This window comes from Chrysemys picta, chromosome 4 (genome assembly GCF_011386835.1).
Source record: "Chrysemys picta bellii isolate R12L10 chromosome 4, ASM1138683v2, whole genome shotgun sequence".
In the NCBI taxonomy this organism is placed as follows: Eukaryota; Metazoa; Chordata; order Testudines; family Emydidae; genus Chrysemys; species Chrysemys picta.
Window position 1 is genome coordinate 59,030,265 of NC_088794.1, and position 24,149 is coordinate 59,054,413.

The 24,149-nt window shown below is 47.8% G+C and overlaps 1 long non-coding RNA gene across 2 annotated transcripts; it reads right to left on the reverse strand.

Annotated features, from left to right (window-relative positions):
- Positions 1-5,673: 5,673 nt before the first annotated feature.
- LOC135983402 (uncharacterized) lies at positions 5,674-23,958 on the reverse strand. 2 transcript variants are annotated; one of them, XR_010601015.1, is made up of 2 exons: positions 23,837-23,958; positions 5,674-22,507 (listed from the first exon to the last, which is right to left on the reverse strand). It is a non-coding gene; the product is annotated as an uncharacterized LOC135983402 (long non-coding RNA). The 2 variants fall into 2 exon arrangements; XR_010601014.1 differs by having other exon boundaries at positions 23,815-23,953.
- Positions 23,959-24,149: the final 191 nt, after the last annotated feature.

Consider the following 24,149-nt stretch of genomic DNA (forward strand, 5'->3'; position numbering starts at 1 on the left):
TTTGTTTCTTTCTTTCATTCCAAATTTATCTGGAATCCTAGGTGAGACTTTGAAGATGGTCAATTGGCAAAGGCAATGCACCAGCTTCTGACAGGTTAATAAGTAAGATCATTGCCCGGGGAGCAGCCTGCAACTCCATGCGGCTCTTATGCCACCAACCGCCCCAAACACTGGCTTGCACAGATTAATTTCTAGGGAATGAAGAAGAGGCTGGACTAGGTTGAGGTATTCAGAATGACAAGCGATTCTTAAGGGTAGCCAGATAGTTACAGGGATGCACATTACTTGGATGTCCTATCACAGGTCAATTCCCAGGGGAACAAACAGAGCAAGGCACAAAGCAGCTAGGCTGTAAAGCCCCAGGTAATTCCATGGGGTAGCGTGTGTGTGAGGGGGTGTATGTGTGTGTGGTTTAAAGGCCCCAGGTCAGTCCCAAAGGCAGTGGGATAGTGTGAGGGACAGGTTTGCAGGTCACAATTCCCAGAGGAGGGAGGTTACGGGAGGGTGACGAGGGACACTGCAGGGGAAGCTCACAGCTCCATCCCTGAGGCAGGGAAATGGCATAGGGGTGCAGAGGGAAGATGCTGAAGAATACTGCACTCAGGCCCCAGCCGGCTGAGATGGGGTGAGGCAGAGATAATCCGACAGGAGCAGGGTCCCACACCAGGCTGGGAGAAGCCAACGTACCAACTGTCTGAGTCCGACGCCCCATTACAGCCAGGCCTTGCGGGCAGCGGGGAGCCTGCTGGACAGGCTGCCTCATGCTCCCCTGCTCCTGGAGACTAACCACTTCTCGTCGGCTGCGTTCGGTTCCCCAAGTTGCGCTGCAGGCTGCAGAATGGGGCAGCTCGGCCTCTTTCTCCTCAGCCATGTTGCTATGGCAGCTGGAGCCTTCAAACACAACCCCTTTTGTTAACGGCCAGCAGCTCCGCTCTCCCTCCCGCTCCCCCCCCTCCGCGCTCTGGGGCTCGGCAAGTCCCTGCCTAACGTTCCAGGCTCTTCACGCAGCGAGCGGCTCCAAGGCAGGGCACGGTGGGTTTCTGGGGAGACAGCGCTTGCTATGGTGACCGCCAGGCGGAGAGGGTCTACCTGCAGCAGGGCACTGGTGAAGTGGCCTTCGGGGCATTCATCAGGCAGGACCCCTGTGCGCCAGAGAGGCCAAGGTGGTAGTGCCCTGCCACTGCGAGCTGGCCCAAAGGACTGGCAGGTGGCACCCGCAGGGAGCCCGAGGCAGGCGAAGGGCACATCCCCAAGCGCGCCCAGCATGGAGAATAGGGTCAGCTCCGGCGGCCAAGTACAACTCACGTAGGAGCCCAGGAAATGTTGGATTCATGGAGGCCCATTTTTGGCTCCCCTTGAGGCTCATGCTTTTTTCATCCCTTCCCTTGGACACAAGACTCCAGTTGGCCCCGACTGCAGCCATCAGGGGCTAGTCGCTCAGGGAAACCCCTTGAGTAGACAGGTTAAATTGCTGTAAGCTGTGATATCGTCTGGTGCAGTGTAGCACAGGTGAATGCTATCAGTGCAAATAGCCCCTAGGGGTTTGCCCAACAGCCCTTTTTTGCACTCAGCGCAAATCCCCTCGTGGGGATAAGGCCTAGATGCTGCTTCAACTCCTTTGTGCTTCACTCTCCCCAGCCATTTACCTCCTGGTAGAGCTGAGCAATTGCAAATAAACACGGTGACCAATTGTGTCCTGTTCCTGTTTTCCACCAATGAGCTTTATTCATAAGGATTTGGTGGATAGATTGAAACAAACCCATCCCAGCCTATGGGTTCGTTCACAGGGATTATTCACAGTGAGTGAGTGGTCACCGAAGTCACACAGTATTGTTTCTGCTCTATGATTGGAGGACTGATTTGTAAACACACCAATAATAAAGACCAAATAACTAGAGCAAGTTGAAAAACACAAAAGAGGGGAAAGAGAGGAGGGAAAAATCTGCATCCCTATTTTCATATTTTATTAGAATCCAAAATTTCAGTGGAATTCTCCAACTAATTCAAAACCAAATGTCAAACATCACTACAAATAATGAACAGCAAGTTTTCTTGTGAGCTAGTGAATATCCTTGTGGCTTTGAACAGCATCTGTTCCCCAACCAAGATCCTAGGTATGTGGAGCAGGGATTCAAACCAAACAGCTGGAGCTCCCTTCATAGCTCTTAGCCTGGGTTTTATATGATGGTTCCTTCTATTTACATTCTGATTCCCTCATTATAACCTTTGTTTCCTAGTCAGCTTTTATGACGCCACCTGAAAATACAGCAGGTGCCCAGCTTATTATCTGTGTTGTCATTTATCTCCTATGTCAGCTAGCTATCCACCTGAGCTGGAGCTGGGTGAAATGTTTCACTCAAACAGTTTATTCACTGAAAAATTCAGTTTTGAGGCAACCAAAGCTATCAATGAATTTGGGTTCAGTTCAGCAAACAGTTTTAGCTGATTAAAAAACGATGACAAACATTTTTCTGAAAAGTCAAAGTGGTTCATTTTGACTGTTTTTTAACTGCAATGTTTCAACTTTTCATTTGGAAAGGTTTCGTGTTGAAATTTAGCTAGATTGGTTTAAAAAAAATTAAAGGGTAAAAAACACCCGAAAACGTAACAAAATCAGAAATCGGGGGAAATAGTTCTGTGTTGAACGTAACATTTCATATGACCCAGAACAATTTCTCTTTGTTTTGGCCAACAAACCAAAAAAATCAGTTATTTGCTCAACTCTACTACATGTTATTAGAGTCCATTTAGCTCTGAACACCAGCCTAATGTCACTGAAGCCAAGAACTTACCAAGATTCAAAATGGGATTGGACAATTATGTGGATATTGAGAATCATCATAATTAATTACAATTTTTTTGGAAGGAATACTAAACCTTGTGTTTCAGATCTTAATTCAGTCTCTAACTATTAGAGACCAGGATGAGACCTTCAGGGGGAGCAGATTATTCCACATTTACTACTCTGCGTTCTTACACCTTCGTCTCAAGCATCTGGTGTTGGCTGGTGTTGGAGATGGAATACTGGACTGGATGGCCCTTGGGTCTGATCCAGTCTGGCAATTCCTATGCTGCTAAGATTATGAATAGGTTGAAACACGTTGCTTTATGTGTAGAAGGTCCTACTTCTCCTACCACCTCTGTTTCAAGGCAATAAAAATAAACTACATAAAACAAATACCAGACAAGGGGCAGTTCCCTTCACAGCATTATATTCATGGCACAAAATCATACAGTCTCAGTGTATAGGATTCTCTTGCATTAATAGTGCTGAAATACAGGACAAAATGCATCCTATATTCACTGGAGATGGGACACAGCAAATTAAACCCCAGTCAAGGCACAGCCTTGGATCCAAATCCAGCTCCGAACTCTGCGAGTTGGGGCCTGCAGGCCAAACCAGAACAGTCCCCAGTGCCCTCAAACCACTCGCTAAGTTTGGAACTGGATCCAGATCCAGACCCAACATTCACAGCTGGGCCCTGTTGTATAAAAGGCTTAAATTAGATGCCCAGATCCACACCCTAACTTTGGGTCCAGTCCTCAACTTTCTATAGCAGACCCAGAGCCGAACAGTGTATCCAAATACCCCAGAATTCTGGGGAAGAGTGGACTGGAGTCGGGGTCCAAATCCTTCTGAGCTTGGTCTCATCTCCTGGAAAAGAGTGAGCTCTAAACACAGGCATCTGATGACTCCGTCGAATAGTAACGCACCACCTAACCCAGGGGTCTGCAATCTCTGGCACACGGCTCGCCAGGGTAAGCACTCTGGCGGACCAGGCCAGTTTGTTTACCTGCCGCATCGGCAGGTTCGGCCAATCGTGGCCCCCTCTGGCTGCGGTTCGCCGTCCCAGGCCAATGGGGGCTGCGAGAAGCGGCGCGGGCCGAGGGATGTTGCTGGCCACAGCTTCCCGCCGCCCCCATTGGCCTGGGACGGTGAACCACGGCCAGTGGGGGCCGCAATTGGCCAAACCTGCTGATGCGTCAGGTAAACAAACTGGCCCGGCCCGCCAGGTGCTTACCCTGGCTAGCCGCGTGCCAGAGGTTGCCGACCCATGACCTAACCTATGCTTTCGCTGCCCTGGCACCTTACACTTTTAAAATGGATGAATGGGCATTAATTGAAGCGGATGGCTTTCTATTCCCGTGCCTGAGATCAGTGATAGGCCCAGAATGACAAGACTCTGGACACCGCAGGAGAAGAACGTTGAGAGGTTGTTCACATCCTGGTTTGAAGCCCTCATTGGAAAGAGGGGATGTCCCTGGAGCTCTGTGGCTGGGCCGTTCCTCAAGCCGTTTTGCTGCTCTTTAAGGAAGGCAATAGACTGTATAGTTATCACCTGAAATGGGATGAAATCCCTCCCACCAAACTATACAACCTACTACCTCACCTCCACAGAGCAGTACAGAGGCCTGCTGAGCGCCACAGCCCCAACCTGGCACAGGGGTGCGCTCGAGCTCGGCTGCGACTCCACCGGCAGCACTGAGATGGTTGTGTGATGACCTGACTGTCTCCTTAGGAAAGACAGTAGATTGTATAGTTAGCTCAAAGGGAGGGTAGGACTCCACAACTATTCAATCTACTACCTCAGCCTCAAGGACAGCATAGGGCCGCGATGGCCCATCCTGGCGGTGCCAGCTCTGGGAGGAGGAGGTGGGCCATGTGGGTTCTGCAAAAAGAAAAGAACAAGCAGGGTCAGCCTTCGTGGTGACTGAGGCAACAGCGAGTGTAAAGCATTAGTCCTACCCCCATCGCCCCTCACTCGGGCTCCCTCTCCTTCCTTAAATGCCCTTTGATTTGCACAGGCCAAATGAACCCCAGACAGCAATTAAGTTGCCTGCAAACTTTAGCCACTTGAACTATCTGAGTGCTTCTGAACGTACCATCGGCACCCAGGGACCCGCTGTAAACTGTATCAGCGCGACTGTTGAATATAAGGAGATCCATGCAGGTAGAATGTCCCTGCTGCAGTAGCAAGTCTACCAGGTACCATCTATCCAGTTAGAATGCAACTTCTGAATGGACCAGGTGAGTTTAGAACACACCTGCAGGGCCACAGAAATGGAGCAGGTCAGACAAGGCAGAACACATCTGCTGAGGGACTGAGCGTACCAGTTAGATGAACAGACTAGATATAAGCAGGTACAATACAGCTTCCCAATGTACCTGGTGCTAGGTACATCTAGGTAGAGCTCATTTGCAGAGCTAGTGAATGCACCAATGCGAGCTACAATGTTCCTTCAATGTTATAAGAGGGCAGCAGCACAGGAGGGCAAAGTTTAACAAGGGATGAAAACATGCTGGCTTTCATCCAATCCCAAGTGCTTGATGTATTTCTCTTCCACTTAGCATACAATCAGCACCATTTTTATTCCCCAGCTGCCCAAATACTGATGCAAACCGGCTGGGAGGTGCATTTGATTTAAAGAAAATTAACAAATCTGGGTGTAGTAACAATAGCCAGCTGCAAACAAACTAAAATTCTCTGGAAGGGCAAAGAACATCTGGGGCATAAGCAAAAAGACCACTCATTTTAGCACAACAGATGAGGTGAGCATGTAGACCATTTTTTCTAAAGAGATCAGGTGCAAATCCTCAAAGGTATTTCAGCACCTAATTCCCATTGATTTCAATAGGAATTAGGTGCCTAAATATGTCTGAGGATTTGGGCCTCACCTCTTATTTAGGCACTTAAAAAAAAGTGGCCAGATTTTCAGAATTGCTCAGTATGTTGGATGCACATTGGGTGCTGAGCTCTTCTGAAAATATGTCCGTAATGTGGTCCAATGACAGCTGAGCCCTTGAAAATCTGACCCTCAGTGTAGGTTATAGTGCTGGTTAAAAAAATCCCAGTTATTTTGGTGGAAAACTTTCAAAATAATGTGGAGGGTTGTGGGTTTTTTAAATTTCCTGTGAACATTTCATTTTTTCAATTGAAAAATAAAACCTGAAAAAAATCACTTTTTGAAAACTGTTTCCAGTATAAAATTTCCCTTTTTTTAAAAAAAAAAAAACCCAAAGCCAAACATTTTTACCAAAGCCCTCTTCCCTGAAATTTTCAGCATTTTATTACCAAAAAAAAAAAAAAAAAAAAAGAAAGAAAATTTCAACCAAATCAGAGGGAAAAAATGCTTTGGTCAAAAAGATATTTTTCACCCTCCCCGCGAAAGGTTTGATGAAAATTTTTCAACCAACTCTAGTAAGTTACTGTAGTAGTTAAGTTAATTCAAAACAATAGTGGGGAAGGTGCAGAGGAAGAGAGAAAGTATACTCTGGAAAAGTGGGCAAGCACCGAGATGCCCAGATACCTTCAGAATCTTCTGTCCAACTCACATCTATTCCAGCAACCACTTGTTCTGGGGAAATTGGGTTGAAATTTCCCAGTTTCCTCGCATCTCCCAGCTAACAGTTGGGCTGATCAGAGCTCTGATAAACATTTTCCGTCTCTGCATCCTCAATGCAAGCATCTCCGTAGCTTAGACCCATTCATCGCTATCAGCTAAGCCTGAACATTTTAGGAAATACCAAGTCTAGATTCCGAATGCTGAATGGCTACAAACTGGATGGTCCCCCAGGGTATCTCAGGACAGTAAGGTCCAGATCCTCAAAGGTATTTCGACGCCTACCTCCCATTGATTTCAGCGGGAGTTAGGCACCTAAATACCTTTTAAAATCTGGTCCCACTGACTGTTTTGAAAACATTACCCTCTGAACAGAGAATTCAGAGGAAGTGACACCAGCTTCTTCGCTTCCAGATGCACATACAAATGCACCAGAATCAGCCCAAACTGAAAACCAACATGAGTTTTTAAAAGTTTGGTTCTCCGTCTTCGTGTCTAACAGTTTCTGAGAGAAACAACCCCAAGATTCCAATACTCACACTATTACCTAGCGAGGAATCTGTAGCACTATACATGGGAATCTAAATTCATTTGGGGATGAGGGCTTGGGCAGATGAAATACTAATAGGTTCCCCCAAAGCCCATAGTAACAGAAAGTTCCTCAGGGTAGCAAAGAATTTGGTGCATACTAATTTCTGGGGGAAATGGCTGCTCTTCCTTTGTTTGGGATCAATACAGTACTGACCATGACCAGCACTTCAGATTCCCTAAGAGAAGCCCCATAATGGTGTCCTCAGAGTTTTTAAACATCAGCATATGAGGCAAGTTTGAGCACGAGTCAACGGTCTGATCTGAAAACATTGGAGGCACGGCGAGATACTGAGATCATCTCAAAGGTTCTGAAAATATCAGGAAAGGCTCTGAAGGTTTGAGGTGCTGATCTGGTTTATTAAAGAGTCCTGAGTGAAGGGGGGAGGGTGGAAGGGAGAGCCACAAAACAACAAATTAGCTGCTTTAAAAGCAGACACTGCTTTCAGCTTTTGTTTAGTCACAGGCCTAGCGAGACGGTGCCAAAATGATCTGGGGACAGGTGGAGTTTCCCAGCAAGAAATCAGGGCCTTGCTTCTCTTACAACCTTTTCAATCTCCCCAAGCAACAGCTGAACTGGGACAGAACCAGCCCCAACTTTAAAAAAAAAAAATCTGCATTAAGTCAGCTGTCTGCATTGACACAAAATGGCTGCCCGTCAGCCATTTTGTTTCCTTACACTTACCTATATGGAAGCATGCAGCCCCTTAGCATTGCATTCGCCTCACTGTTTTGCTAAGGTGGAAAAAAAAAAATGACAGTCCCAAACTTTTCAACGGCCCGAGAAGTTCTTGTTGTTGCAGTAACATCATTTGTCTGTATAAGCCTCTTCTGCTGTCTGTAGTCCCTATCAGAGTTCATTTCCTTGACTCACGGCAGCTGTTTACGTGTTTTGATTCGCCATGCTGCCTGTGAAAATATGGTATTGGTTTTGCGCATCTGGGAATGGCACCATTTAGATCAGGCTCAATTGTACATGCCAGCAGAGTGAGAAACCTGACTATAGAAAAGCAGCCCGTGGTCTAGCATTCACCTGGAGTTGTCCCCACTTGAAGACAAAAATATCATTTCCAAACTAGCTAAAGAGAGCAACAGGTCTCCCTTAAGTATTTTTAAGGGAAGTTTAACTTGGTGTAGAAAAGCAACTGAACCTAACTTCATTTCACACTCCGCACTTAAGAGTGTGACTTAAAATAATACACTTTCAAGAGTTAATCAGACGTGCGGTATACAGGCAAAGAGAGAAATGCAAGCAGAGATTCTTAAAATTCATTCTTATAACCGTCTTGGTGCATCTGTGTTAATTTTTCTCCTCCATGTTTTATTAATGAAACAGGTCACACGTTATAATGAGGTTACATTTATAAAGGGCTAATACATGATTAACAGATGTTTCTATAAACGGCTAATCAATGTTAGAGATTGCTCTGGACGTCAATAGGTTGTTAATAAGAATCTATACCATTTTCTATGGATGTACTATTCATATCTGTAACATGCTTATTACATCTACTCATCCTTTATTAACCTTTTAGAAACCCTTTACAAATGTGCCCTAAATATAAAGAGTGACCACAAAGATAACACATTAGCTAGACATCCAATCAGTATATTTACCATATATTCTGCCCTTCCTTGCAAAAAAGTTCTATAGAATTTATTAGAATGAAACCAGCAAAGTTCTGTTGACATTTAATAGAAGTCTAGCGACATTTGTTCTAAAATAGAGTAATTTTAATAGAGAACGGGACCCTATGGATTGTTCTATTTTAACAATTCTATAGATTTTGATAGGAAGGATAGAATTCTCTATTAAAGTCCATAGGCTGGTTTGAAAATCCTACACAAATAGGGTGATCAGACAGCAAATGTGAAAAATCAGGACAGGGGGTCAGGGGTAATAGGAGCCTATATAAGAAAAAGACCCAAAAATCGAGACTGTCCCTATAAAATCGGGACCTCTGGTTACCCTATACAGAAAGAAGATTGCTTTCTATTAAATTCTATAGAGCTTTTCCATAGGGGTTTCATTCAGATATTGTTAGAATTGAGACATTACTCACACACGGTATCAAATAATGCACAGCGCCAATTGTATACAGTCCAAAGTATTTTCATTTAAAATCAGAACCAAACATCCCAAGCCTGCAGATACAGTACCAGCTGCGTGATCGCCATTTCCGTCGCAACCGTCCACCTCGTCCTTTTATGACAAAACTATTTACATATGGAGGCAAATCTCTTTTCAAAAAATAAAAGTCTCTTCGTGCTGCCCTCGACCCAGGCTGCTTTTTCAAAGTATCTGGTGCTGTAACGTACTCCCCCAAAGAAAGGTGATACTATCACCAAAAACCAATGAACCGCCTGTCTTAGCGAAATCTGATTGCTGCTGGACTGAGATATGTTGTTCTGAATGTCCACGGACCAACTGAGCAATGTGATTGTTAGCTAATAAACACAATCATGCTACTTGGGGGGAAAATGCAGACATACTTAAAATAAACCTACTTTTTTTGGGATGCACATCCTGGTACCTTTGCCATGATACTGCACAGAAACGTATGGGAACAGCACCAAGTTCCCCTCAACTTTCACAGCATACCACTTTTCATGGAGTCTCCACCGTATATCACACCTTAAAGGTCACATCTTGGTACAGGAAATATCTTGTTATTATAGTACCGCACCAGTAGCACAATAAATAACTAAACTATTAGCACTCAAAAAAGCAAGAAAGACATATTTTTAAAATAAATTCACCTATTATAATGCTGAGATGAAAATTTTTAAGGGGAGGCATTTAAAACAAACCAAACCAAACCAAACCAGAGAGATCACTTTAGCTAAATCCATGTGTTGTTGGATCCGAGGAAAGGTCAAATCCTATTTTCATCTACAGCAAGAGGACACACAACAGGTTAAAGGCATTGATCGGTTCTAATCATACCGAGCCCATGTGTAATACTGCCTGCCCGTCCAAAAACAAATTAGACAATAGCACTTGCTGGTATTTTATAAACACACAAGAAAGGAGGGTTGCTTTATTGAATATACCGAACAAACCTTTCCATCCGGCTATACTGTGCAGCCACACATTTCTGCATGCACCAAGTAGCGCTATATTGATAACACAATAGCTCAGTTTGGCAAACCTAGGCATTTTCAATGCTCAGCATACGCCAAAACTACCCACTCTCTGTCTCCGACTTTGGTCTCCTTCCAAACAGGTCCCTTTTTTTTCCGTTACAGCCGGTGCCACGTAGAGACAGAAGCGTTAGGCTCGAACATGGCCGCCGTCTCCGACAAGAGCCAAGTCCCAGCATCCTCGCTTCCCCCTTCCAGACAGCAAACAAAATGGCCCGGCAGCAGCCATTTTGTTTGCTCCGGAATGGGAGGGAGAAGGGAAGGGAGGGGAGGCGCACACCAGGAGGGTGAGGGGTGGGGGTGGGGGGAGTATAAATTAGACAGGAATCAAAGCTCCGCAGAGATGTACTGCTGCATGCTTGCTTCCTGACGCTGGGGAGGGAACGGCCCATCCAGCCCAGCAGCAGCAGAGAAACGGATCAGGTCCTAAGCTTTCTAACTTGTTATAGGCGACTGAGCTTGAATCTGCTAAACTTAAAGAGGTAACACAGCATTCCCAAGGCCAGGTGGGTGCCCCCGCCCCGGCTGTCAGCACAGGCAGGGGTTCTACTCAGTCCATCCACCTGGACAGAGGGGACGCCCGGCTTGCTCTGTGTAAAAGCTCCTGATGAGAACACAGCAGGAGAACGGAAACCAACCCGGGAATGTCAGACTCCTGAACTTCCCTGGACAGGAAACTGTGCAAATAACACCCACGTAAGGGCATGGGGCGGGGAGCCCAGAGCAAGCAAAGGGGCCCTCGGGAGAGAGATTCATTGGCAATAGGGATAGTACAACCTATAGACTGGCTCCTTATGCCAGCTGCATAGCAGTTGCGGGGGAAAACGTTTTTCTGGCATTTATTAGCTAGGCTAAGCTTTCCCCGATACACCAATTTGTTTCTGATACAGCAGCAATACAGAATGGTTTGGCATAGTACCTGCCACTGTTCTGTGCTCCCAGAGCCATGTATTTAGTAACACCCCAGCTACTGGGAGCTTCTTGAACTAGGGCTGGATCCTAAGCCAAGTGAAAGCAATGGGATCAGGCCCTCGATGCTTGATATTAAAGTACCTCAGTGCTAGTGAACACGTCCACTCGGTAGTGCCCGACACCGCCCGAAGTAAAGGCCCCACATTCCCACTCAGGCACAGGCAAAGGGCCCAAACCTGGGGCAGATTCTTTTGGGGCTGGTGGTCTGTTCTGGTGGAATCGGGAGAAGGATCTTTCCCAGGACCTTGCAAGTAATCCAATGCTGTTGGCTTTCATTAGCCGCCCTGCACTCTCTGGGGCTAGAGGGAGCCCGGTCTGACTTAATGCTGGGACTGTGATGAAGGAAAGGCACTTGTTGCATTCATCATCCACGTCTCCTTTTCTATTCCAGCCTGGCGAGGAGGCAGCAGCCCGGCCTTCCACAGAAGTGAAACTCCCGGTGAGATAGCATATGAAGTGCTGCTGCCAAGCTAAGCCCATGGCAAGGACTGGAGCCCGAGGGAGCAGGGGTGGCCCTCGCGCCGTTGCCCCCTCACTAGAAGGGAAGCTGGATGCATTCTGAGCACCTGTCCAATGTTACACTACATACAGGCCCATGGGGAGAGAGCTGGAGCGTCACCCCTTTGAATGGGTCAAGAAGAAAGAAAAGCAGGAAGTGGAGGGTTGAATCATGAGTGGGGACAGAGCAGGCTGAGCTGGACTCCCCATCTGAAGGGAGGAGGCTGGCTCATCTGTCAGCCATCACTATAACCTTTGGGTTTGTCCCCTCCTGGTGCCAGCCCTGCATTTCATTTAATCCCCCCAGCAACATCATCAGCCCCATGCAGAACACACTAGGGATCAGCCTGCTTTACCAGGCTCCCTGGTCTACTGCCTGGGGACACAGCTCACAAACCAGGCTCAGTCTAAAGTCTCCCTCCCTTTGGCAGCAGTGGCCTGTAGGGCGGCAGGGGAGAGAGCGTGTCTATGGGAGAGAGGACAGGAGAAGTGCAGAGCGAAGCCCAAATTGGGGTGAGGCACCTCTCCAACACACCACTAATCTCCACCCCTGGTCGACACTCAGCAGAGAGGCCCAGGACAGAACTCACCCTTGAGATTAACCTCACCCTAGGTGTGGATCCTTCCAGGTCTCGAGCTGAGGGCGATTCCGAGACCGACTGGACGAAGAGGACTGTGGGTGGTAGCAAGTGTTGAACCTCCATAGCTTAGCGGTCTTCCATAAACAGAAAAAACACTGTGCTTGCCTGACACACCATGACAACAACAATGGCCATGGCCACCTTCATCTTTAGGGCCCTGCTAGCAAGTGAGTCTTGGGATTCTGGCAAAACCCTCTCTGCTTCTATCCATGGCGTCGGTACCCTCACCTCCTGCTCTTGCATTGTAACGGCCCAGCGCATCATGACGTTGTAAGGACACCATGAGATCCGGTGGCGTCTCGTGCATAGCCCAGTATAAATTCACTCTCAGTCTTTTGGTTTGCAAGATGCAGGACAAACCTATGGGAATCAAGACTGTCCCTCAGAATTTGGAATGGGTGAGAGCCCTGCTCCAACTATGAGCTCCAGCACCCAGGCTGAAGCGACTGTAAATGCCAAAATCTGGCGGAGAGATTGAAAACCTTAAAGATGCCATGGCAAAATCCCCAAAGGAAGGGTGTTAATTGGGCATGTCACTTAGTCGCCCAGTGCCTCAGTCTCCCATCTGTACAATGGGGGTAAAGAAACTGATCCACCTTTGCAACGTCCCCCAAGATCTTCAGCTGAAAAGTGCTATGCAGGACATGGTCCAAGATCGATTATCTTTTTTAAAAAGCCCTCCTCTTTCTGTCCTGGTGGGGCTGCAGCCTGGCTGTTAAACATCCCTCTCCTGCACCCATTCACATGCTCCTTGCTTGTGCAAACACACCTTCAAGCCCCATCACTGGCTCAGGCACACACACACTCCCTCCCTTGTGCAGACACGCACCCACTAGGGTGACCAAATGTCCTGATTTTATAGGGACAGTCCTGATATTTGGGGCTTCAACTTATATAGGTGCCTACTACCCCCACCCCCGTCCTGATTTTTCACACTTGCTGTCTGATCACCCTAGCATGCACACACCCGTGCATTCAATGTTCCTCACACATGCATGGACCCTCCTTCTTGCTGGCATCCTTGCTTGTACAATCGTCCCTTTCCTTGTGTAGCCATGCAAATGCCAATAGTGTACATGCACACAGTACCTGGACTAAATTACACTGACGACACAGCAAGCACTCTGGGGCAGAGTGTGACTCAAGCACTGTTAATTGTCTCTGCCATTCATGCACCATCTCCCTCATGACCCTCACCCCCATCCTCACTGTAATGTTGCCTGGGAGGCTGCCTCAGTGGCCCATAGCCCATGTTCTCAGAGAAGGTTGCCTTGCAGACAAAGTGTCCTCAGTGTGAACTCTTCTGGGCCCGGCTGCAGCTGTTAAGCTTTTATTTAAAACGAGGCTAAAAATAAAACCTGGTGCAATTTCCTCATTCATCAGAGATCCACTGGGTTTGTTTCCCTCTAACTGAGAGCGTGGCAACAGGGCCAGATGGGAGTGGCTCAGAGCTGCTTCTGTTTGATAGCTGAGCTCTGTGCACCATGCACGTAATAGCACCAGGATCACTTGGCTCAAGAGCCCAGAGCCTTCTGTCTAGGCTCAATGGTCTTTGTTCTGCAGGCTGCCTTGGCACTTCCCCGGGGGGACTTTTGCACAGTAAAGGAAATATACTTTGCCCACAATGGCTGGGATTTCAAATGAGCTTCAGTTAGGCATCCAAATCCCACTGCAAGTGACTAGGAGCTGCCTCCTGTTCATTCCAGTGAGAGCTAGGCAATGGCAATGCACATCAATTCTCGGTGCAACTAATAGAAGTCCCAGAATATTCTACATGGAGGTAGGCAGCGACTAAGCCAGACATCTCCCCACCTAAGTTTTGAGAGACATACTGCAAAGGGTATTGCCAGACGGGAGCTGCTGGGGATTGGCAGAGCAGAGCAATTGAATGGGAAAGGGACAGCCTGGCCCAACCTTGTACTGGGGTGGGAGAAAGCAAATACCTATCACCCCTAACAATCTGCGACCGAAGCCCTTAGGGCTGGGTTTGCAAAGCTGCCTTGGGGATCTGAATGCACAGTTCCAATTAGTAACCGTGGGAACTGGGATCCAAATCCCTGAATCTCAGCCTTGGTCTTTCCCACTTAGGGTGACCAGATGTCCCGATTTTATAGGGACAGTCCCAATATTTGGGGCTTTGTCTTATATAGGCTCCTATTACCCCCCACAATGTGTCCCGATTTTTCACACTTGCTGTCTGGTCACCCTATTCCCACTACAACTGACTAAGGCTAGTGAGATCAGCTGCTCACCATCTTGTGGTCCAGCCTTCGGGCCTCCCCAGCATCAAGATTTCATTCAGAGAACTCCCACAGCAAGGATGTTTGCTGGAGTCCCTCCCAGGGACTATGTCCTATCTGCCACCGACTCACTGGATGAGTCACCTTGCCTACTGGTGTCTCAGTTTCTTCATCTGGGAGATTAACACCTGCTCCCTGTGGTGCTGGGAATATTGATTAGCTAATGCCCTACAATGCTTTGAACAAGTAAAGCACTTAAGGTGCTAAATACTATGAAGCCAAGACTGGCTTCAAACAAGGGTGGGCTTCCAACTAGTATAAATCTGCAGAGTGCACCCAGTCCTGGGGAAAAAATCAATCTTGTTTTCATTTTTCAAGATCTATTTCCACAACTCTTGAAGCTACTAAGTAAGAGCTGCGCCCAGAGCCCAGTCTAAGTTACTGATCCACTGACCTAGTTCAGAGCCCTCTCCTCTCAGGATCCATCACACAGGAGCCTAGAAATGCAGTTGAGGTTCTTCTCCTCGTGGTGATGGCACTGAGGGTCCATCCCAGCTGGGCACAGAAATCCAGTTCAGGGACTTCTATGGCCTACAGCCAGAGCCCATTCAACTTGTACATGTGACTTCGCCTCTGAACTGTGCCCAGAGTTCATTCTAGATGATTTCCCAGTCCCAACTCCTTCTCTTCCTTCCAGAAAGCTCACCGACTGAGAGAAGACCTCCACCAGCTAGAAAGAGTGATGCTTTCACCTGGATCAAATAACCGGGACACATTCCAAACTGGATTTGGATGCATAGTAGATGTGGATGCTGTAGGTCGAACTTCTTTAGATGTAGGCCTGTGTTGCACACATCGAAAGTGCAATCAGGCGTTTTATGCAGCCTCAGACCTGTCTAGATGTCTGCCCATGATTGCTAATAGGGCCACCTAGCAATTAGATTTACGAATGACTGCTAAAGTCCAGAGTCAACTCTCAGGGGCAGGCTGGGCTCATAATCTAGCTCTGACGTATTTAAATCAAACACCCGACTACCATGACAGGGTGTCATAGCAGGGGCAGAAGTGTTGGTTGTGACACTCTTGCATTGATCCTTTCCCAATCATTCCATCTGAATTCTGCACTTCAACATTGCAGAGAAAATTGCCTCCCTAGAGCAGAGTTCTTGTACACAGGTGGGTGTGGGGTGGAGAGGGGGAAAAAAGCTAGTTTTCTATCACAAAGAACGTTTTGCCTGGAGCTGCAAAAAAAAAAAAAAAAAAGGTATTTGTGCCTCAAAGGGAAATCTGCCTTCATATGCCTGGCTTGCAGAGCTAACTTAAGAGGTCTAACAGATGCATCTAATATGTTAATGAAGAAAACAGATACAGCAGCCTCGATCCTTCCACTACAAGAAATGGCCATCCAGTGATTGAAACGGGCTTAACCATAAGCCATCGAACTGCATTTCCAGTTAAAGAGCTTTCAGGCATTTGCTGCACAGGTGTTTAACTCATTAGTTTTCAGCACACGTAGGTGGCCCTTGTCTCTTTTGGCCGATCCTGGAGCTGGGCCTAAACGTACTGGCCATAGTGGGAGGGATGGATGGAACATGAAGTTGTGACAATTTGCCTTGTTGGGGACTTAAGATCAGGCACATGTCTGTGGCCCTATAAAAGAAATAGAGCCTGATTCTCCTCTCACAGCAGGTATGTAATTCCATGGATTTCAACTGAGTTACTCCTGATTTGAAAGAAATGTCCAGGGACAACAATTAACTCATTTTTATAGGTCAAATTTTCAAACTTCCTAGAGTTAAACACCTAACTCCACAGTTGGACAACTACGCACCCACAGCCTGATCCAAAACCCTTTGAACTCAATGGAAATCTTTCAATGGATCAGCCCTTACAGCTGAATTTTTGAAAGAGCTCAGATGCCTAAATGGGAACTAACTAGGAGCCAGATTTTCAAACATACTTAGCTGTTCCAGCATGACACTATGGCCAGGTTTTCAGAAGAGCCCTGCACCCAAAGTGCTGGACTCTTCAAAAATCTAGCTCCATAATTGTGCATGCAAAATTCTTAAAAATTTAGCCAGTAGTGTTAAAATAAGTATCTAGGGGGACTACCTTTAGCTCCCACTTTGCAACACACATACATACAACATAGCCCCAAAACAGCTGCATTTCTCTTTCCTCGCCATTGTGTCTAACAATCTCACAGAGGCTTGTCGTTCATATTTCTTTGCCAACTCACGGAATCCTGTTCAGTTTTGTCCCATCAGCTGTTTGGACAACACCGACTGCTTTTAACCTGGTGCTTCTTATGTTGTTGATCTTCCATGCCCTTCTGTGTGTTCTGCCATCCTCCAGGATGTCAGCATGGCCCGGAGCATAGGGTGGATCACTTGGAGTTCAGCAGTGGCAGAGCACAGAACAGGGCAGGGCCTATGCAAAACAAGGACTGCAGCTTTTGTTTGCTTTTATTCATCCCTTGATGACAAACGAGTGCATATCAGAATCATAGAATGATAAAATTTAGAATCCAGAGGACACTCCCATCCAATTTTGAGAGGATTTAGAACAGGTTAAATTTTGGGCCTAAGCTACTAGCGTCCCTCGAACATCGAGTGAAATGTTTAATTCATAACAAGTCCCTCAGATTGTTTCCAGCTGAAAATGATGTTGTTGCTCTTCAGTAAGAATTGTGGAACAGTGAGGAAATGTCAGAAGCTCGACGACTTGGGACGTTTAAAATGACACTGAGCCTAGAGTGTCGGTTCTTTGGGGAGGAACGGTCTTTTTGTTCTGGGTTTGTACAGCCCCTGGCACAACGGGGACCTGGTCCAGGACTTGGGGCTGCTAGGATGTACTGCACTGCAAATAATAAATAATCACGCACTGAAGCATAGCTCAGTGGTTTGAGCATTGGCCTACGCAACCCAGGGTTGTGAGCTTAATCCTTGAGGGGGCCATTTAGGAATCAGGGCAAAAATCTGTCTGGGGACTGGTCCTGCTTTGAGCAGGGGGTTGGACTAGATGACCTCCTGAGGTCCCTTCCAACCCTGATATTCTATGATTCTTTGATCAAGGGGATGGGGCACAGGGGTAGGAAACAGAAGGACTGGGTACTGCTCTGCCGCTGAGTTGCTGGGTGACCTTTCAGAAGTCATCATGTTACTGTCCTACTGTACCTCATGGCATTAATGGGACAAATCCTCCATTAACTTAATTCACACCAGCTGAGACACTGGCCCAGCAGTTGTAAAGCACTTTTGCCAAGGTGCTACATAAGTGCCAAGTTTTTATTATCAGGGTAGGACAAGTTTTTAAAAAACCTGGAGTCCTAAATAAAGATATGCTCCAAACTCCCATTATTTAGGCCTGATGGGAGCTGCTGGGTACTCACCGCTTTTGAAAAGCAGGCCCCTTATTTAGACCTCTGTACAGTATAAGGACTTTGGAACCTAACTTTAGGCCCCCTTTTTAAAAAGCTTGGTGATGATCAGCAAGTTTGCACTGGCCTGGGAGGGGATGAACATGATGACATCATCCACCTTGAACTTCTCAGAGAGAAGTTGAGGAGCTACTAGCTGGAAAGCTCAGAGCCTACAACTGTCTTAGAAAGGGCACCCCAAAGACAACTCAGGGATCATAACGCAGATTCTGATCCCCCCCGAATGGGATATCTGCTCTTCCATGGGTAGAGAGGGCATTTTACCTGGGTCACTACTGCAATTCACAACGGCCATACTATGACTGACACTGCCATTCAGTTAGCCGTAGTTCTCATTAAGCCGTTTCTGACCTGCTGAATCGCTGAGCAGCATCGCCGGCTGGGAGGGGAAGATTAGACAGCGGTGGTGGTCAAGGTGTGGTAAGGTGTCCTGGCTATTGATGTCAAGCTGTGCTGGTCAAATGTCCCAGAGTATAAAGAAGGCTTCTACCTGTGATTGGGGAAGCACTGCTGATGTGTAAGGACAAACAGACGGGCACTTTCACAAGGAGATTGTGAACTCCAGACTCACCAGCTGAAAGATTTCCTCCTAAGTCCACCTCCATGTCTCTGGGCATTAGGCCCCTTCACCTGGAAACCCCATCTCAGATAATTCCCAAAGACGGGCCCTGTGCTGCAGAGCTGAGATCCAGATGGGAACTCCCACAGAGTTCTGGGGCGTTTGGATCCAGGCTAAGGTTTGGGGCCTATCTCAAACATCAGTTTCAAATGCTCCATGCTCTGTTCTTCCCTTACTTTGCAGCCTCATGTTATGGCTCTTCCTTCCTCCCTGCATCTCCTAAAGCCTGGGGAGCGGGCTGGATTCACAGGAGCAACTCCTTCAGCAAAGAAACCTGCAGGATTCCTGCATCCCGCGGGACTCAGGAGCGGAAAACTGCTCCCACAACAAGTCTGAGGTTTCTATTGCCCCGGCCGTCACCCCTGAAGAATGCCAAAATGCTACAGACTGTGCTGTTAATTAATATGTTCAACATAGCTCTGCAAATGTACAGAGTAAGACAGGTACCTTGGGCAAGACACAGGAAGCGCTGCATCCTCTACTGAAATGCAGCTACCTCTGGGGTGAAATATAGCAAGCGTTGAACAGTGCACAGCAACCCTGCCCAGTAAAGGAGTCAAGAACCCCTCAATGTATTGAAAATTCAGAGGGAATCTAAGGGTAGGTGGAATATAATGGACCAGACCCAACATCAGTACTCTAAGCAATAGTCTTACTCTATACAAGGGGAACATGACTGGTTGCAAGGGTTTTACAACTCACTCAGCACTGGTGCATTGGTACAGTTCTGCCTCAGAGGGAAGAGACCCAGCTGGTGAATCACGAGCCTTGCAGCGATCTGGGTTTCCTTTGCACACCTCTGGCAGCCACCTACCATCTCGGCCCCCACCTGGCTTAGCTCATGAGACAGACGAGCCCAGCATGCCTGCAATGCTGGCTGCAAAGAGCAACAAAGATTCTGTCTGCATGTATTTTTGCCGTTTAGCTTGTTTGTTCCCTTGCTAGTGGGCCAGCTGGGCACCTCTGGCACAAAGGGGAAGCTGAGGTGGATTCCAGGGAACTCCGCTGTGTAAATAGTTGCCATTAAATCAGCAGCTACAGTCCTCTTTTGCATTTGTCCCTCAATGATTAACTCTGCCTGCTCGAGACCAGCTGCTTGAATGGGAGCCAGCCTACATTCCAATGGGGCTGCTGGGACTCTCCTCCCACTGCACACACAGGGTTCTCCTTCCTCCTCCTCCAGAGAGTCCCTTTAAAATGCCCCGTAGATGCCTGCTGCAGGGTTGGGACAAGCTTATTCCCCCTCCCTGCCCCCATAAACACACTCCCCCAAAGTCATTCCTTGAGTCCCTGTAGCTGAAAGCTTGAGATTCCATGCACTGCCCCAAACTCTCCTATCTCCCCTCCAGCCCCCAGTTGGCACGGATTGTATCCAGAGCTTGTATGCAATGGGGATATAGGGGTCCAGCCCAAGCCAGGGCAGGGATAAAGGAGAGACACTCCCCCCCATTCCCGAATACTCGGTGGTGATCATGTTATTCCCATGAGTTCTCAGGCCAGCGGAAGTCACTCACACTCTTCACCACCTGGCCCTTAGAACATCCCATAAGTTCCATTAGGACCCCATGACCTGGAAAGCCCTTGTGCCTCCAGGGCAGTTTTGGCTGAGCCGAGCCTGGACACTGCCCATCAGGCAGAGAGCAGAAATGAGGTGCCCCCATGCTCTAGTGCACAAACCCTAGGATTGTGGGGGAGGCTGAAGGTCCATGTGGAGCAATCTACCAGGCAAGAACCATTCACTCAGACAAGCCGAAGGGACAGGGCTGTGCTGCTGTGCAGAGAATCCTGGGAGCCTCTCCTTAAGGATCAATGCATTTTTCACTGCCCAAACCTAGAGCAGTGAGGAGAAGGGGAACCTGATAGTGAGCAGCAGAGCAGAGCCAGTCATGAAGCAGCAATAGCGTGGGGACCTCCAAAGGTGCTGGTCCTCCCACTGAGTTAGGTGCCTAAAGACCTTCAGCCATCTGGGCCCCACTCCCTACTCATGTTACAATACAACACTATCACCACCACCACAAAGGTCTTTTTGAGCAAGTTCCAACTTAAGGCCAGTAAAAGACACAATGATCCAATTGCAAATTCCCTCTTAATTTAAAGAATTTATTATTATCGTTTAGCCACGGTCTGGGAGCTCAAGTCTTATTTTGCTGCTCGCCGTACAGAACACAACAGCTGCGTCCCTTGGCAGAGCCCTGAAGGGCGCTTGCAGGGGTGCCAGATGTTTTGCTTAGGACACGTCAGAAATTTCTTGCTCCAGCTCAGATCTCGCGCCTCGCCCTAAGGGCCTGATCCAAAGCCCATTGGAGTCAATGGGCGTCTTCCCGTTGACTTCAGTGGGCTTTGGATGAGGTCTCATGACTTCTTATTAAGAAGAAAAAGGGAGGAGTAGCATTTCATGCAGCTTGGGAAATTAATGTCCCTGCCCCTAGGCTGTATTTGTAACAATAATCTGCTGGGGAGAATGGAGACGCTAAAGAGTCCCCTTCTCATTATCATTAAAGAGTCAGATCTTCTGATGGTGTAAACTGGCCTAGCTCCATTGACTTCAACTGAGGCCTGGTCTACACTAAAAAGTTAGGTCAACCCAGCCACGTCGCTCAGGGATGTGAAAAGTCCACACCCCAAGTGACGTAATTAATCCGACTTAGCTGCTGGTGCAGACAGTGCTCCGTCAATGGAAGAATTCTTCCGTCAACCTAGCTCCTGCTTCTCTGGGAGGTGGATTAACTATGCCGACAGGAGAACCCCTCCCGTTGGCGTAGGCTGTGTCTACAGTGACATGATACTGTAGCATTTCAAGTGTAGACAAGCCCTGAACTAGGCTGATTTAGACCAGGTCTTCAGCTGGCACCAGAAGTCCACTTTGGGGCCCGATCCTGAGAACTCCTGAGCAGCCCTAGCTCCCGCTCAAGTTAGCATCAAGCCTTGACTGCCAAATGTATCTGAAGGGAAACCCAATGTCCTGTTTTTCAGAGGTGCTGGGCATCTGCAGCTTTCATTGCCTTCAGCTGGACTTATGGGCACTCAATGCTTATGCAAATCAGGCCTTGGGATTGGACTATCGTCCTTTGAGTCGAATGCATTATTTCTAGGGTCCCGTTTACATGGTCATCATCAGCACTCAAGTCACCACCCACAGCACTTCTAAAAGGACTCTCATTGGCGGGCATCTCAAAAAGCAAAATGGTCCATCCTGTGTCCCTACAGATCATTGAACAAATGGGGAAACTGAGGCTTTGAAAACTTATGATGTATTAATTGTCTGTTGTATGCTCAGCACTGTACAGAATATGGCTTATGGGCCAGATTGACTTAATGGGATTTAGCCACCTTGATGTTTTTGAAAATCTAACTAGGCAGCTCTCTGCATCTTCAGAGGCCTAAATATCTTTAAATATTTGGCCTTACGTGACTTATCTACAGTCATGCAGTACTTGGCACAATGCAGTCCCGACTTTGCTACTGTAATAAAAATAATACATTACCAGGCGAGGAACCCAGGAGTCCTGGCACCCAGTCACCTTATTCTACTAGTCCCCAATGGCTTCCTAACTGGTTCACATCCAAGGAGACCAGAAAAGCATTTCTCTTTCCTTCCTCAGTTGGATATTTTAATGCTACCTTAAAGAAGGGGTTTGACTTTCTTACACATTTTGCCAGGGCGGGCCGAAGGTGGAGAGGGGGATCGTTTCATACTCACTTCCCATGCGGGAGCAGGTGGTGAGCGTTCTGCTGGGAGCGGGTGACAATCCGGAAGTGAAAAAGAGGATTTTCAGAGCCCAGTTTATGTCTCTGTAGGAATGCAGAAGGGGAGACAAAACCTAGGGGAGCCTCTATTTATGTTCAACGAAAGGCCTAGTTTGCCGGTGCTTAAAAGGGACCCTCAGTGCATTTCACTCTGTTCTGTTCAGGTTCTTCTATCACCTCAACACCATAGTATCTGAGCACCTGCACGCAGCACTGGTTAAGAGCAGCAGTGCTGGGGAACCCAGGCCCAGGTGCTTAGTATTCAGCATGCATGCTCCTTAAAAGAAAAAACAGAGGCCAATTTTAAGATCTCACTGTATATCCGTGCGTCACACACGGCAGGGGCTTTCTGGGGGATGTATTTTGGGGCGCGGGGGGGGTGGGGGTGGGAAGAGGGATATCCTTACTGCTTACAAACATTTCCAGAAAGAGTTCAGGAGGGAGGGAGGCGCAGTGGGTGTGTGTGGGGGGGAAATCTGTTGCTCTCACTGAAACAATCTGCTTTTGTTGTGTACGAAACAGGCCTAAATTAAGTTTGACATAAAGAGGCCAGATTTTTAGAGGCCGGGCCAAAATCCTGAGCTGCGTTATGCCAGAGTCTGGAGTGGAATCGCTCTGGATTTACACCGATTGCCAGGGAGGACAGGGTCTAGCCCCACAAAGGGAGGAGCTCTCCAGCGGGAGACAAAGTGTGTGCTCTGCAAAGTGCGCTCTGTAATCCTGCCCAGCATTCCCAGATGCCTCTGTAATCTGGGCAGATTCCGCTCAATAAAGCCCCATCCAGGTCCTTCTCCGAAGGCCACCACCACACTCCAGAAACCATCCCTCCCGCATGCCTCGCTCTCTCCCTCGCGCCTTCTCTTGGCACCTTAACAATTCCTGAGCCACCTCCGGGCGACAACTGGGCAAACCAGAGAAAGATCCCCAGGCACATCCCACCCCGCTGAGACCTCGCGCCCCGGTAGGCCCCCCCGAATCTCCGCCAAGCAAGCCAAAGGGATGAAAAACGAGCCAGCTTCTAAACAGTTAACGCATCACAAAATGAAGAGAGAGGATCCAGCCATCTTATTTCCCTCCTTCTCCCTCACTCCAGATTAAATCCCCCCCCAAATATTCTCCCCCTCTGCCCCAGCCTGTGCTGGATTCCCTCCCACCCCACCCCGTCCCCGCACGATGGAAAAGGAGCACGCGCCCAAGGGTCGGCTCCGCATTGTAAGCTTCTACCACGTTAGCTGCGGCTGCCATGTTGAATGGCAAATCCGACATGATTCAACATTTTCCCTCTGCGTTGCATAGGGTGGCGAAAAGAAACACACACCCAGCCCCAAGGACCAGCTGCGAATGGCCCAATCTGCAGGTGGAGGGGAAGGAGAGGCCAAAGAAAAAAATGATCATCGAATCCTGTTTCAAATATATGTTTTTTTAAAGGCAGATGTTTTAGCCCCAAGGACCGAAGGAGCAAAAGGAAGAGGAGGGGTGAGGGTTGCAGCAACAATAAAGCAACTGAGCATTTGGACAAATGAAACGTTATTTAAAATTAAAAAAAAAATACAATAAATGTAAGAGCTAGGTTTGATTTCGTACCAAGCCAGCGAGAGAGACGCACCGTGGAGGAGAATAGTTTGGTTGTTGAAGTAGCCACTGGATTTAGCTCCGCTTTTCCGGACAATCATCGGGGAAGGATCCTTTTTCGAGAAAGGCCAGTTTGAGGAAGGCAGCTTTTTTTCCCCCTCTCCTCTCTCTCTCTCTCTCTCTCCCCTTTCCTTCTCCTAACAGCTCGGCGCTAAGAAATGGGCGGTGCCTGCATGCCAGGCTTCATCCAAACGAGACACCAAAGGCCGAGCAGAGGCTGGCACAAAGGGACGCTGGCAGGAATTCCAGCACTCAGGGGCTGCCTTTCTTTGTGCCCATGGGACAAT